At 47.9% G+C, this 13,352-nt stretch overlaps 1 pseudogene; it reads right to left on the bottom strand.

Moving 5' to 3' along the window:
* Positions 1 to 717: 717 nt before the first annotated feature.
* On the bottom strand, positions 718 to 1,594 carry LOC101021121 (annotated as a pseudogene).
* Positions 1,595 to 13,352: the final 11,758 nt, after the last annotated feature.

Here is a 13,352-nt window from a genome sequence, read left to right as displayed (position 1 = left end):
CCGGCTAATTTTTTTTTTTTTTTAGTAGAGACGGGGTTTCACCGTGTTAGCCAGGATGGTCTCGATCTCCTGACCTAGTGATCCGCCCGCCTCGGCCTCCCATAGTGCTGGGATTACAGGCCTGAGCCACTGCACCAGGCCATCTATGGGCTTCTTTTTTTTTTGAAATGAGTCTGCAGCTCTGTCGCCCAGGCACAGATGCGGAGCTGCAGCTCCACCTCCCGGGTTCGCCATTCTCCTGCCTCAGCCTCGGGAATAGCTGGGACTACGAAACCGCCACCTCGCCCGGCTAGTTTGTATTTTTAGTAGAGATGGGGTTTCACGGATTAGCCAGGATGGTCTCGATCTCCTGACCTGCGTGATCCGCCGTCTGAGCCTCCCAAAGTGCTAAGATTACAAGCGTGAGCCACAGCCCGGCCTATAGTTTCTTTTTTTTTTTTTTTTTTTTGAGAGCCCGGAGTCTCGCTCTGTCGCCCAGGCTGGAGTGCAGTGGCCGGATCTCCAGCTCACTGCAAGCTCCGCCTCCCGGAGTTCACGCCATTCTCCTGCCTCAGCCTCCCCACGCCAGCTTCTGGGACTACGACCCACCACCTCGCCGGCTGGTTTTTGTATTTTTAGTAGAGGCGGGGTTTTCACCCGGGTTGAGATGGTCACCGATCTCCTGACCTTGTGATCCAGCCCGTCCTGCGGCCTCCCAAAAGAAGATGCTGGGATTACAGGCTTGAGCCACCTCGCCCGGCCTATAGTTTCTTAAAGACATGAAAAACTAAGAACAACATGCCACTCGTCATCGTTGGTATAGCAATATGCTCAGCAGGAAAAAAAAATACTGTGATAAACTTGTCTCTTTAATACCAAGAAGAAATTCTCGTCCAAGCTTCAATACACTTCCTGTGTTCTCACTAGATATTTCTTTTACTGCTGCTGTTCCTTCTTTTCTACATTTCATATTAGAGGATTGGACAGCCTTTAACACGTCATTGACAGGAGCAAATCCAGGATCCACTGATTTCTTCTCAAAGGCACTCTAACCCATCAAATAGCCCGGCAGTTGCATTCTCACGAATACTCCAGCCATGAAAAAACTCAATAGGACACAGACAAATCTAATGAATAGAAGAATAAATCTATTGAGTTTTGGGATATTTGGTGTATTCGATTGATCCAGGATTATGAGACCTAAACCTCCCATTGTAAACAGGAAGCTGGATGCAAGTCCTTCCGTAATATGTTGTCCACCTTCTCTGTAAGCCAAGAAAGCTACTGGCCTCTGATGCCTTTGTTCATCAGTTATAGAGCCAACACCTTGTTGTTGTTGCGGTTCAACAACAACATCATAAACGATTCCTCTGGTGATGAGGAAGTAAGACACCACCACCAGAGCATACACAGTCATGGCCAACGGCGTGTGCAGCCAGAGCAGCTTCTTCAGCTTCGGGTTGGGACATTCAAGCACTAAGAACGGGACACGGTACAAAGTTCCCATGCTGGCGGCAGCAAGGGCCGTTCTCGGCCTCTATTTTTTCTTATGTTTTGAGACAGAGTTTCGCTCTTGTTGCCCAGGCTGGAGTGCAATGGTGCGATCTCGGCTCATTGCAACCTCCGCCTCTGAGGTTCAATCAATGCTCCTGCCTCAGCCTCCGGAGTAGCCGGGATTACAGGCATGCGCCACCAAACCTGGCTAATTTTGTATTTTTAGCAGAGATGGGGTTTTGCCATGTTGGTTAGGCTGGTCTTGAACTCCTGACCTCAGGTGATGCACCCGCCTCGGCCTTCCAAAGTGCTGGGATTATAGGCGTGAGCCACTGCGCCAGGTCCAGGACAGTCTTTTAAATAAATGGCACTGGGACAGCTAAACATCCATATGGAAAAAAGGTGTTTGACCTCCACCCCGTGCTATTTATACAGAAGATTAATTCTAGTGGGTTGTAGATTGAAATGTTAAAGGCAGAACAATACAGTTTACAGAAGAGCTTCATGTCTTCATGCTAGGGAACACCTCTTTTTTTAATTTTTAAAAAACAGAGACAAGGGTCTCACTATGTTGCCCAAGCTGGTCTCAAACTCCTGGGTTCAAGTGATCCTCCCACCTTAGCCTCCCAAAGTGCTAGGATTACAGGTGTGAGCCACCACACCCAGCCAAGAAACACCTCTTAAACAGAAGAAAAAAATGCTAACCATAACAGGAAAAATTGAACATTTCATTATATTAAAATTAAGAAAAATAAAAAGTAATAAAAGAGAGAGGACTGTAGTAAAAAAATAAATAAAAATAAAAGTAAGGGTTTATATTAATCAGAAGAAACTAGGAAAAGATCTCCCATAACATAATAGCAGGAATCTAAATCTGAATCTTCCTACATTCTTTAAAATTAGACAGATCTGGGCCGGGCACAGTGGCTTGCACCTGTAATCCCAGCATTTCGGGAGGCCAAGGTGGGCAGATCATTGGAGGTCAGGAGTTCGAAACCAGCCTGGTCAACATGACAAAACCCCATCTCTACTAAAAATACAAACATTAGCTGGGTGTGGTGGTGCACACCTGTAATTCCAGCTACTCGGGAGGCTGAGGCAGGAAAATCATTCGAACCTGGGAGGCAGAGGTTACAGTGAGCCAAGATCATGCCACTGCACTCCAACCTGGGTGACAGAGCAAGACTGCGTCTCAAAGGAAAAAAAAAATTAGATCTGGCTGGGCACAGTAGCTCATGCCCATAATCCCAGCATTTTGGGAGGCTGAGGCGGGCAGATCACCTAAGGCCAGGAGTTGGAGAGCAGCCTGGCCAGTATGGTAAAACCCTGTCATTACTAAAAGTACAAAAAATTAGCTGGGCATGATGGCATTGGGAGGCTGAAGTACTTCAGCCTGGGTGACAGAGGAAGAATCTGTCTAAAAAAAAAAAATTATAGACAGATCAACAGAGCAAAGTAAATTACAAATTAAACGCCCACAACTATAGCACCACAAATGATCTTTTAAAAAGTATATATTTAATTAAAAAAAAAAATAGAGAGACAGGGTCTTCCTATGTCCCCCAGGCTGGTCTGAAACTCCTGGGCTCAAGAGATCCTCCTGCCTCGGCCTTCCAAAGTGCTAGGATTACAGGCCTGAGCCACCATGTCTGACCACAAATGATCTTTTCTTTTTTTTGAGACACTTTTGCTTTCGTTGCCCAGGCTGTAGTGCAGTGGTGCAATCTCGGCTCACTGCAACCTCCGCCTCCCAGGTTCAAGTGATTCTTCTGCCTCAGCCTCCCGAGTAGCAGGGATTACAGGCACACGCCACCATGCCTGGCTAATTTTTTTGTATTTTTAGTAGAGACGGGGTTTCACCATGTTGGCCAGGTTGGTCTCGAACTCCTGACCTCAGGTGATCCACCCGCCTTGGCCTCCCAAAGTGCTGGGATTACAGGCATGAGCGACAGCGCCCGGCCCACAAATGATCTTAACCCTACTTAATCCCAGACACAAAAAATCAAATAAAAATGAACTGCAGACCTAAAATCAGAAAGTAAAACAATGTTTTCTTTTAGAAGACAACATAGAAGAATGTCTTTATTATATAGCGGTAAGCTAAGATTTACTAAATAGGCCCCAAAAATGTTTACAATGAAGAAAATATATAAATTAGACTATATTAAAATTAAGGACTTCTTGCTATAACAAGATGTCTTAGAAAACAAAATAAAATTAAGGACTTCTGTTTCATTAAAAAAAATTTTTTTTTCACTTTCAAATTTTTGATAGAGGTGAAGGTCTCGCTATGTTGCCTAGGTTGGTCTTGAACTCCTGGTTTCAAGCAATCCTCCCGCCTAGGCCTCTGAAAGTATTGAGATTACAGGTGTGAGCCACCGTGGTCCACCTGTTAATGGTCTTACTTTTTCGCCCAGGCTGGAGTGCAGTGGTAAGAGCATAGCTCATTGCTGCTGCAAACTCCCAGGTTCAAGGGATCCTTCCTCCTCAGCCTCTGAGTAGCTGAGACCACAGGCACGCACCACCTGTCATGGACAATTTAAAGATTCTTTTAGGCCAGGTGCGGAGGCTCACGCCTGTCATCCCAGCACTTTGGGAGGCCGAGGCGGACGGACCACGAGGTCAGGAGTTCGAGACCAGCCTGGCCAACATGGTGAAACCCTGTCTATTAAAAATACAAAAATTAGCTGGGTGTGGTGGCGCATGCCTATAATCCCAGTTACTCAGGAGGCTGAGGCAGGAGAACTGCTTGAACCGGGACCCAGGAGGTGGAGGTTGCGGTGAGCCGAGATCACGCCATTGCATTCCAGCCTGGGCAACAAGAGTGAAACTCTGTCTCAAACACAAAATTAATTAATTAATTAAAAATAAAGATTGTTTTAGGGATGGTGTCTCCCTCTGTGGCTCAGACTTCTGTGGAACTCCTGGCCTCTATCCGTCCTTCCTCCTCAGCATCCAAAAGTGCTGGGATTACAGGTGTGAGTCACTAAGCCCAGCCAGGACTTCTGTTTTTATTATTTTATTATTTTTTTCTAGGACTTCTGTATTTTTGTTTGTTTGTTTTTGAGATGGCATCTCGCTCTGTCGCCCAGGCTGGAGTGCGGTGGCACAATCTCGGCTCACTGCAACCTCTGCCTCCTGGATTCAAGTGGTTCTCCTGCTTCAGCATCCTCAGTAGCTGGACTAACAGGCATGCGCCAGCACACCCAGCTAATGTTTGTATTTTTAGTAGAGTCAGGGTTTCACCATGTTGGCCAGCTGGTCTTGAATGCCTGCCCTCGTGATCCGCCCGCCTTGGCCTCCCGAAGTGCTGGGATTATAGGCATGAGCCACCACACCCAGCCAGCTTTTGGTTTTAAAAGGACATTATTAAGAAATTGAAAAAGCAATCCACAGAGTGGGAAAAGACATGCAACCAAGGAATTATATCTAAAATGTAATTCCGGGCACGGTGGCTCCCTCCTGCAATCCCAGAACTTTGAGAGGCCGAGACACGCAGATCACCTGAGTCAGGAGTTCAAGACTAGCCTGGCCAATGTGGTGAAATCCTGTCTTTACTAAAAATATAAAAATTATCCAGGCACAGTGGTACATGCCTGTGGTCCCAGCAACTTGGGAGGCTGAGGCAGGAGAATCGCTTGAATCCGGGAGGTGGAGATTGCAGTTAGCTGAGATTGCACCACTGCACTCCAGCCTGGGCAACAGAGCGAAACCCTGTCTCAAAAGAAAAAAAAAAAAAGAGAGAAATAACTTCTATAGAAAAGAGAAAGGAAGAGAAAGAGGGAAGGAAGCAAGGAAGGGAAGGAGGGAGGGAGGAACGGAGCCAGAGAAAGAAATACTAACCAATGGGCCGGGCGTGGTGGCTCATGCCTGTTATCCCAACACTTTGGGAGGTCGAGGTGGGTGGATCACCTGAGGTCAGGAGTTTGAGACCAGCCTGGCCAGCATGGTGAAACCCTGTCTCTACTAAAAATACAAAAATTAACCAGGTGTGATGGTGCGCACCTGTAGTCCCAGCTACTTCGGAGGCTGAGGCAGGAGCATGGCTTGAACCCAGGAGGCGGAGGTTGCAGTGAGCCGAGATGAGGCCACCACATTCCAGCCTGGGCAACAGAGTGAGACTTTGTCTCAAAAAAAAACCCCAAAAAACAAAAAAACCAAAGGAAGTACTACCAAATGGAGAAATGGGCAAAAGTCTTGGACACATATTTTACAAAGGCAAACTATCCACGTGGCCAACAAACATAGGGGAAAAAAATCCTCAATCTCCTTAGTCATTAGAGAAGTGGTACTTGAGCATTATTTAGGGGGGCTTATTAGGGGCCATCTTCTGTCCCGATTCCCTAGGAAACTCTTGTTATGTAGGTTTGAAATGATTCCAAACACAGCGTTTGGGGTTGTGCAGTACTCTTCCCTTCCTTCTGGTGCGTGACTTCTTATCAGATCTCACACATGAGGCCGGGCGCAGTGGCTCATGCCTGTCATCCCAGCACTTTGGGAGGCTGAGGTGGGCAGATCGGTTGAGGTCAGGAGTTTGAGACCAGCCTGGCCAACATGGTGAAACCCTGTCTCTACTAAAAATACAAAAATAATAATAATAAAATAAAATAAAAGCCGCGTGTCGTGGCGTGTGCCTGTAATTCCAGATACTCAGGAGGCTGAGGCCAGAGAATTGCTAGAACCTGGGAGGTGAAGGTTACAGTGAGCTGAGATGGTGCCACTGTACTCCAGCCTGGGCGACAGAGCGAGATTCCATCTCAACAACAACAACAACAACGATCTCGCACGTTCTCCCGTTTCCTCTTGGACCCCATATGTGAGTTGTTGATTCTGGACTTTAAAAAGGATAGATACACAAGAGTTTGACAGACGCTTTGAAAGCTTAGACTGTGGCAGGCTCATATTGGGGCTCAGAAACGGAAACCTCAAAACGAAGGCTTCCGAAGCAGCTTCAGAAGCGGACGTTTCTTCCTGACCCTCATTCTCTCCCCAAGGCTGGCCATAGAAACTAGAAACAGTCTTTCCCAAAGTGAGCCGTAGACACCAGAATCCCTTTTCCCCAAATCCCGCCATAAACCCTAAAATCTCTGACTAATTTCCCTCCATCTTTCCCTGTAAACACTGACCGTAAAGAATTCCTGTCCTATCTTGTTTGGTTTTAAGTCTATGGCTCTCATTCCAGGGAGGTTTCTGCCCTCTGCCCAGCAGGAGGGAAGGCTGCTCAGAAAGGCCAGGAGGAATCCAGAGAAACGGGTTTGCCGGGTTCCCCATCCGCCTGCCCCTTGCAGTGTGTGACCTTTAGGTCTGACCCGTTTTGTCCACTCCTATTTCTTTTCTTTTCTTTTCTTTTCTTTTCTTTTCTTTTCTTTCTTTTCTTTCTTTCTTTCTCTTTCTTTCTTTCTTTCCTTCCTTCCTTCCTTCCTTCTCTCTTTCTTTTTCTTTCTTTTTTTCCTTCCTTCTCTTTCTTTTCTTTTCTTTCCTTTCCTCCCTCCGTCCCTCCCTCCCTCCCTTCCTCCCTTCCTTCCTTCCTTTCTTATATTCTTTAACACAGAGAGGGGTCTTTTCTTTTCTTTTCTCTTTTCTTTTTTTATTTTTGAGACTGAGTCTCACTCAGTTGCCCAGGCTAGAGTCCAATGGCGCAATCTCAGTTCACTGCAACCTCCGCCTCCCGGGTTCAAGTCATTCTCCTGCCTCAGCCTCCCAATTAGTTAGGATTACAGGCGCCTGCCAGCACGCCCGGCTAATTTTGGTATTTTTCGTAGAGACGAGGTTTCACCATGTTGGCCAGGCTGGTCTCAAACGCCTGACCTCAAGTGATCCACCCGCCTCGGCCTCCCAAACAGCTGGGATTACAGGCATGAGCCACCGCACCTGGCCATGTCCAATTCCATTTCTATGCTGCTGTCTGTTTTTTTGTGTTTTGTTTTTGAGACCGGTTTCACTCTGTTGTCCAGGCAGTGGTAGGATCATAGCTCACTGCAGCCTCAACCTCCTGGGCTCAAGCCATCCTCCTGTCTCAGCCTCCCAACTAGCTGGGACTATAGGTGTATGCCACCACGCCCACTCATTTTTAAATTTTTTGTAGAGACGGGGTCTTCCTATGTTTCTCAGGCTGGTCTTGAATTCCTGGGCTCAAGTGACTCTCCTGCCTTGGCCTCCCAATGTGTTGGCATTACAGGCGTGAGCCACTGCACCACCCAGCCTACTTTTTTTTTGAGGTGGAGTCTCACTTTGTCACCCAGGCTGGAGTGCAGTGGCATGATCTTGGGTCACTGCAACCTCTACCTCCTGGGTTCAAGTAATTCTCCTGTCTCAGCCTCCTGAGTAGCTGGGATTACAGGTGCCCACAACCATGTCCAGGTAATTTTTTTTTTTTTTTTTTTTAAACAGAGTTTCACTCTTGTTGCCCAGGCTGGAGTACAACGGCATGATCTCGGCTCACTGCAACCTCCGCCTCCCGGGTTCAAGCGATTCTCCTGCCTCAGCCTCCTGAATAGCTGGGATTACAGGCATGTGCCACCACACCTGGCTAATTTTTTTGTAGTTTTAGTAGAGATGGGGTTTCTCCATGCTGGTCAGGCTGTTCTCAAATTCCTGACCTCAGGTGATCTGCCCGCCTCGGCCTCCCAAAGTGCTGGGATTACAGGCGTGAGCCACCGCACCTGGCCATTAATTTTTGTATTTTTGATAGAGACGGGGTTTCACCATGTTGGTCAGGCTGGTCTCGAACTCCTGACCTCAGGTGATCTACCTGCCTCGGCCTCCCAGAGTGCTGGGATTCCAGGCGTGGGTCACCGTACCCGGCTGGTTCACCTCAAATTTGAACTAGATTTTACTTTTCACATAGTCCTTCCCCATCCTGTGAGCATCAGGACTTTAACAATTTGGAACTCACTCACTATTCGCTTAATGTACTTTTCCTACGGAGTGCATTCCATGAAGTGTGTTCGTGGTATTCTTCTCCCCCTTAAGCACTGTCAATGTTTTTTTTTTGGTTTTAAATCCCTTTTTATGTCGATAAACTGTGGAAGGCATGAAATCATACCGTAATCATCTCCTTATCTCCACCATAAATAATAGGGCCAGGCGCAGAGACTCATGCCTGTAATCCCAGCACTTCAGGAGGCTGAGGCGGGTGGATCACTTCAGCCCAGGAGTTCAAGACCAACACGGGCAACACGGCAAAACCCCATCTCTTCCAAAGATACAAAAATTATCTGGGTGTGGTGACGTGTGACTGTAGTCCCAGCTACATGGGAGGCTCAGGTGGGAGGATGGCCTGAGCCTGCTGCACTCCAGCCTGAGTGACAGAGCGAGACCATGTCTCAAAAAAAAAAAAAAAATTAAAAACTAAAGAAATTATCATAAGAGCACTTTTTGTCTTGCAAAAAGGATTTTTTTTTTTTTTTTAGAAGGTCACTTTGTGACTGGGCTCGGTGGCTCATGCCTGTAATCCCAGTACTTTGGGAGGCTGAGGCAGCTGGATCACCTGATGTCAGGAGTTCGAGACCAGCCTGGCCAACATGGTGAAAACTTGTCTCTACTAAAAATACAAATATTAGTCAGGCGTGGTGTTGGGTGCCTGTAATCCCAGCTACTCGGAGGCTGAGGCAGGAGAGTCATTTGAACCTGGAAGGCGGAGGTTTCATTGGGCCGAGATGGTGCCACTGCAGTCCAGCCTGGGAGACAGAGCCAGACTCCATCTCAAAGAAAAACAAAAAGAAAACAGTGTACCGTGCTCTGTGTGAAGGTGGTCTCCTTATTGGTCTACAATCAGTGGTGTCCAATCTTCTGGCTTCCCTGGGCCACGTTGGAGGAAGAAGAATCGTCTTCAGGTACACATAAAATACACTAAGGATGGCTGATGGGCTGAAAAAACCCCAAATCGCAAACAAACTCATCATGTTTTAAGAAAGTTTATGAATTGGTGTGGGGCCGCATTCGAAGCCATCCTGAGCTGCAGGCAGCCCGCGGGGCCGCTGGTTGGACAGGCTGGGACTCCACATCAACCCCGCACCCTCCCCCTGGCAGAGCTCCTGCCTCCGCTGTGCTTTTTCACTATAATCTAAACTCCGCAGCTAAACTTTCTAGGCGGCAAGATTTCACTCAGGGTGGTATAAAATTAAAACAGCCAATGAAGGGAACTTTTTTTCTTTTTCTTTTCTTTTTTTTTTTTTTGAGACGGAGTCTCGCTCTGTTGCCCAGGCTGGAGTGCAGTGGCTCAATCTCGGCTCGCTGTAAGCTCTGCCTCTCGGGTTCACCCCATTCTCCTGCCTCAGCCTCCTGAGTAGCTGGGACTACAGGCGCCCGTCACCACGCCCGGCTAATTTTTTGTGCTTTTAGTACAGACGGGGTTTCACCGTGTTAGCCAGGATGGTCTCCATCTCCTGACCTGGTGATCCGCCCACCTCGGCCTCCCAAAGTGCTGGGATTACAGGCGTGAGCCACCACGCCCGGTGGAACTTTTTTTCTTAATTGATAGATAATAATTTTACATATTTATGGGGCACTTGATATTTTGATACATGCATGGAGTAGGTAATGATCATCATATCAGTTTTCAATTTTATTGGCCAGGAACTATGGCTCGTGCCTGTTGTCATAGCACTTTGGGAGTCCAAGGCTGGTGGATCACTTGAGGTCAGGAGTTTTCAGCCTGGCCAACATGGTGAAATCCTGTCTCTACTAAAAATACAAAAATTAGCCAGGCGTGGTGGCATGTGCTACCTAGAGACTACATACCTACAACTCCTGGTAGATTGATTGCAGGGTTCTTTTTTCTTTCCTTTTTTTTTCTGAGATGGAGCCTTGCTCTGTCACCTAGGTTGGAGTGCAGTGGCACAATCTTGGCTCACTGCAACCTCTGCCTCCCAGGTTCAAGCGATTCTCCTGCCTCAGCCTCCTAACGGGGATTAACAGGTGTGTGCCACCACACCAGCTAATTTTTGTATTTTTAGTAGAGACGGTGTTTCACCATTTTGGTCAGGCTGGTGTTGAACTCCTGACCTCGTTATCCGCCTGCCTCAGCCTTCCAAAGTGCTGGGATTACAGTTGTAAGCCACCGAACCCGGCCCTGGGTTCTTTTTCTATCTGGGAATCAGGTTCTCCTTCTCCTTCCCATGTTCTGACTTCTATGAACAGTAGTACTTCTTACCTATGTTGCACCTCTCTGCCTGCATGCTTAGCTCTCTTGGCAAACAGAGCTTCTTGTAAGATGGGACCCAGTTTCACTCACCTTTATCTTCTAAGGTGCTTATGCACAGGGCTACATGTGTGTAGGAGGCTTACTAAATGCTTTTTTTTCTCTTTGAGATGGAGTCTTGCTCTGTCACCCAGGCTGGAGTGCAATGGTAAAATCTTGGCTCACTGCAGCCTCCACCTCCCAGGTTCAAGCAATTCTCCTGCCTCAGTCTCCGGAACAGCTGTGATTACAGGTGCCTGCCACCACGCCCGCCTAATTTTTTTTTCCTTTTTTTTTTTTTAGTAGAGATAAGGTTTCACCATGTTGGCCATGCTGGCCTCCAACTTCTGACTTCAAGTGATCTGCACGCCTTGGCTTCCCAAAGTGCTGGGATTATAGGCATGAGCTGCCATTCCCAGCCTGTTACATGTTTTTCTTGTGTGAATTTACAAATATCAGCAATCGTTAGCTCCCCCTTTTCCAGTTTGTGACTACCTTGGTTTGGGGGTCCCTGACACTTGAGTGTCTGGGTAGACTGTGGAAAGCTGATGTGGGTAAGACTAAGAGAGAGTAGGAGTGTGAGTGGGATCCCATGTTATGAGATCAACCTCTACTTCATAGGGTCCTTAATGATCAATGGATTCAAACACTTAAAAAAATCTTAGAACTGTATGACACAGCAATGCCACTTCTCGACATATACCTCCACAGATTGAAAGCAGGGCATTGAAGGCCGGGTGTGATGGCTCACGCCTGTAATCCCAGCACTTTGGGAGGCTGAGGCGGCGGATCATGAGGTCAGGAGATCGAGACCATCCTGGATAATATGGTGAAACCCCGTCTCTACTAAAAGTACAAAAAATTAGCTGGGTGTGCTGGCGGGTGCCTGTAGTCCCAGCTACTCGGGAGGCTGAGGCAGGAGAATGGTGTGAACCCGGGAGGCGGAGGTTGCAGTGAGCTGAGATCAGCTACTGCACTCCAGCCTGGGCGACAGAGTGAGACTCCGTCTCAAAAAAAAAAAAAAGAAAGCAGGGCATTGGAAGATACTTGGATACCCATGTTGATAGCGGCATTATTTAATAGCCCTAAAGTGAAGACAACCCAGATGTCCATCCGTGGGTGAACTGATAAGGAAAACGTGGCATGTACAGACAATGGAATATAATTCAGCCTTAAAAGGGAAGGCAATTCTGACACATGCTACCACATGGATGAACTCTGAGGGCATGACGCTCAGTGAAACAATCCAGTCACAAATATTGTATGATTCTACTTATATGAAGAGCCTAGAGTTGTCGAATTCACACAGACAGAAAGTTGAACGGTGGTTGCCAGGGACTGCAGGGAGAGGAGAAAAGGGAGTCAGTGAGTAGAGTTTCAGTTTTGCCAGATGAAACCAGCTTGGGAGGTGGACGGTGGTGATGGTCGTACAACAATGTGAATGTACTTAATGCCACCAAACACTACATGTAAAAATGGTTAAAATGGCCAGGCGCGGTGGCTCACGCCTGTAATCCCAGCACTTTGGGAGGCTGAGGCAGGTGCATTCACCTGAGGTCAGAAGTTTGAGACCAGCCTGACCAACATGGTGAAACCCCGTCTCTACTGAAAATACAAAAATTAGCTGGGTGTGGTGGCAGGTGCCTATAATCCTAGATACTTGGGAGGCTGAGGCAGGAGAATCGCTTGAACCTGGAGGCTGAGATTGTGTCACCGCATCCCAGCCTGGGCGACAAGAGTGAAACTCTGTCTCAAAAAATAAAATAATAATAGTAAAAATAAATAAACAAACATCTTAGAATCACCCCTTGCTGGGAACTACAGAAACATCAAAGTCAGCAGGGCATGGTGGCTCACGCTTGTAATGCCATCACTTTGGGAGGCCAAGGCGGGAGGATTGCTGGTGGCCAGAAAGTTTGAGATCAGCCTGGGCAACATATGAGGACCCCCCCATCTCTACAAAAAGTAAAAAAATTATCTGTGCGTGTGGGCGCACCTGTGGTCCCAGAGGCTGAGGTGGTGACGTGGGAGGATAGCTTGAGCCCACAAGGTAGAGGTTGCAATGAACCGTGTTTGTACCACTGCATTCCCAGCCTGGTCGACAGAGAGACCCTGTCTCCCCCTACCCAAAAAAAAAAAAAAAAAAAAGTAACGCCTGATTGCATCACTACAGATACGCCCACCCGGCCGGCCCTATCAGTCCCACCCTGCCGGCGCAGGACTTCATAGGGTCTCAGCGTTTCCCGCTGCCATTTTAAAGATCCCGCAGCTCCAGCTCACGTCTGCTTGCAGTGAGCCTCATTGCCTCGGATCCAGGGCTCCTCGGTCGTCGCAAGTAGTCTGGTAAAATCTTGGGTGTCCCCCTCCTCTGTCGACCGCGGGCCATACGGTTCGGGGTCCCGGAAGGAGGCCTCTGCAATGCGCGCGCGCTGTTGCATCAGCCTGGCCCCCTGGGCGGACTGCGGAGATACCCACTTTTCAGATGAGAATCCGAGGAGCTTGGAGCTGTGGATGTGAGCAGGGATTGCGCTGGGCTTGCATGCGTGTCCAGAGACTTGAGACCCGTTTCCTGGGTTCAGCCTTACGCAGGGGCTCTGCGGGATGCGAGAGTGATTTCAGCCTTCCATCGGTGATTTCTGTACGACCACCCAGAAATTCTCTGAGGCCGGCTGTATTATCGGCAGCATTTAAAAAATTG

Source organism: Papio anubis, chromosome 20 (genome assembly GCF_008728515.1).
Source record: "Papio anubis isolate 15944 chromosome 20, Panubis1.0, whole genome shotgun sequence".
Taxonomy (NCBI): Eukaryota; Metazoa; Chordata; class Mammalia; order Primates; family Cercopithecidae; genus Papio; species Papio anubis.
Note: the sequence above shows the minus strand (reverse complement) of the source record. Positions and strands in the feature narration are given on the sequence as shown.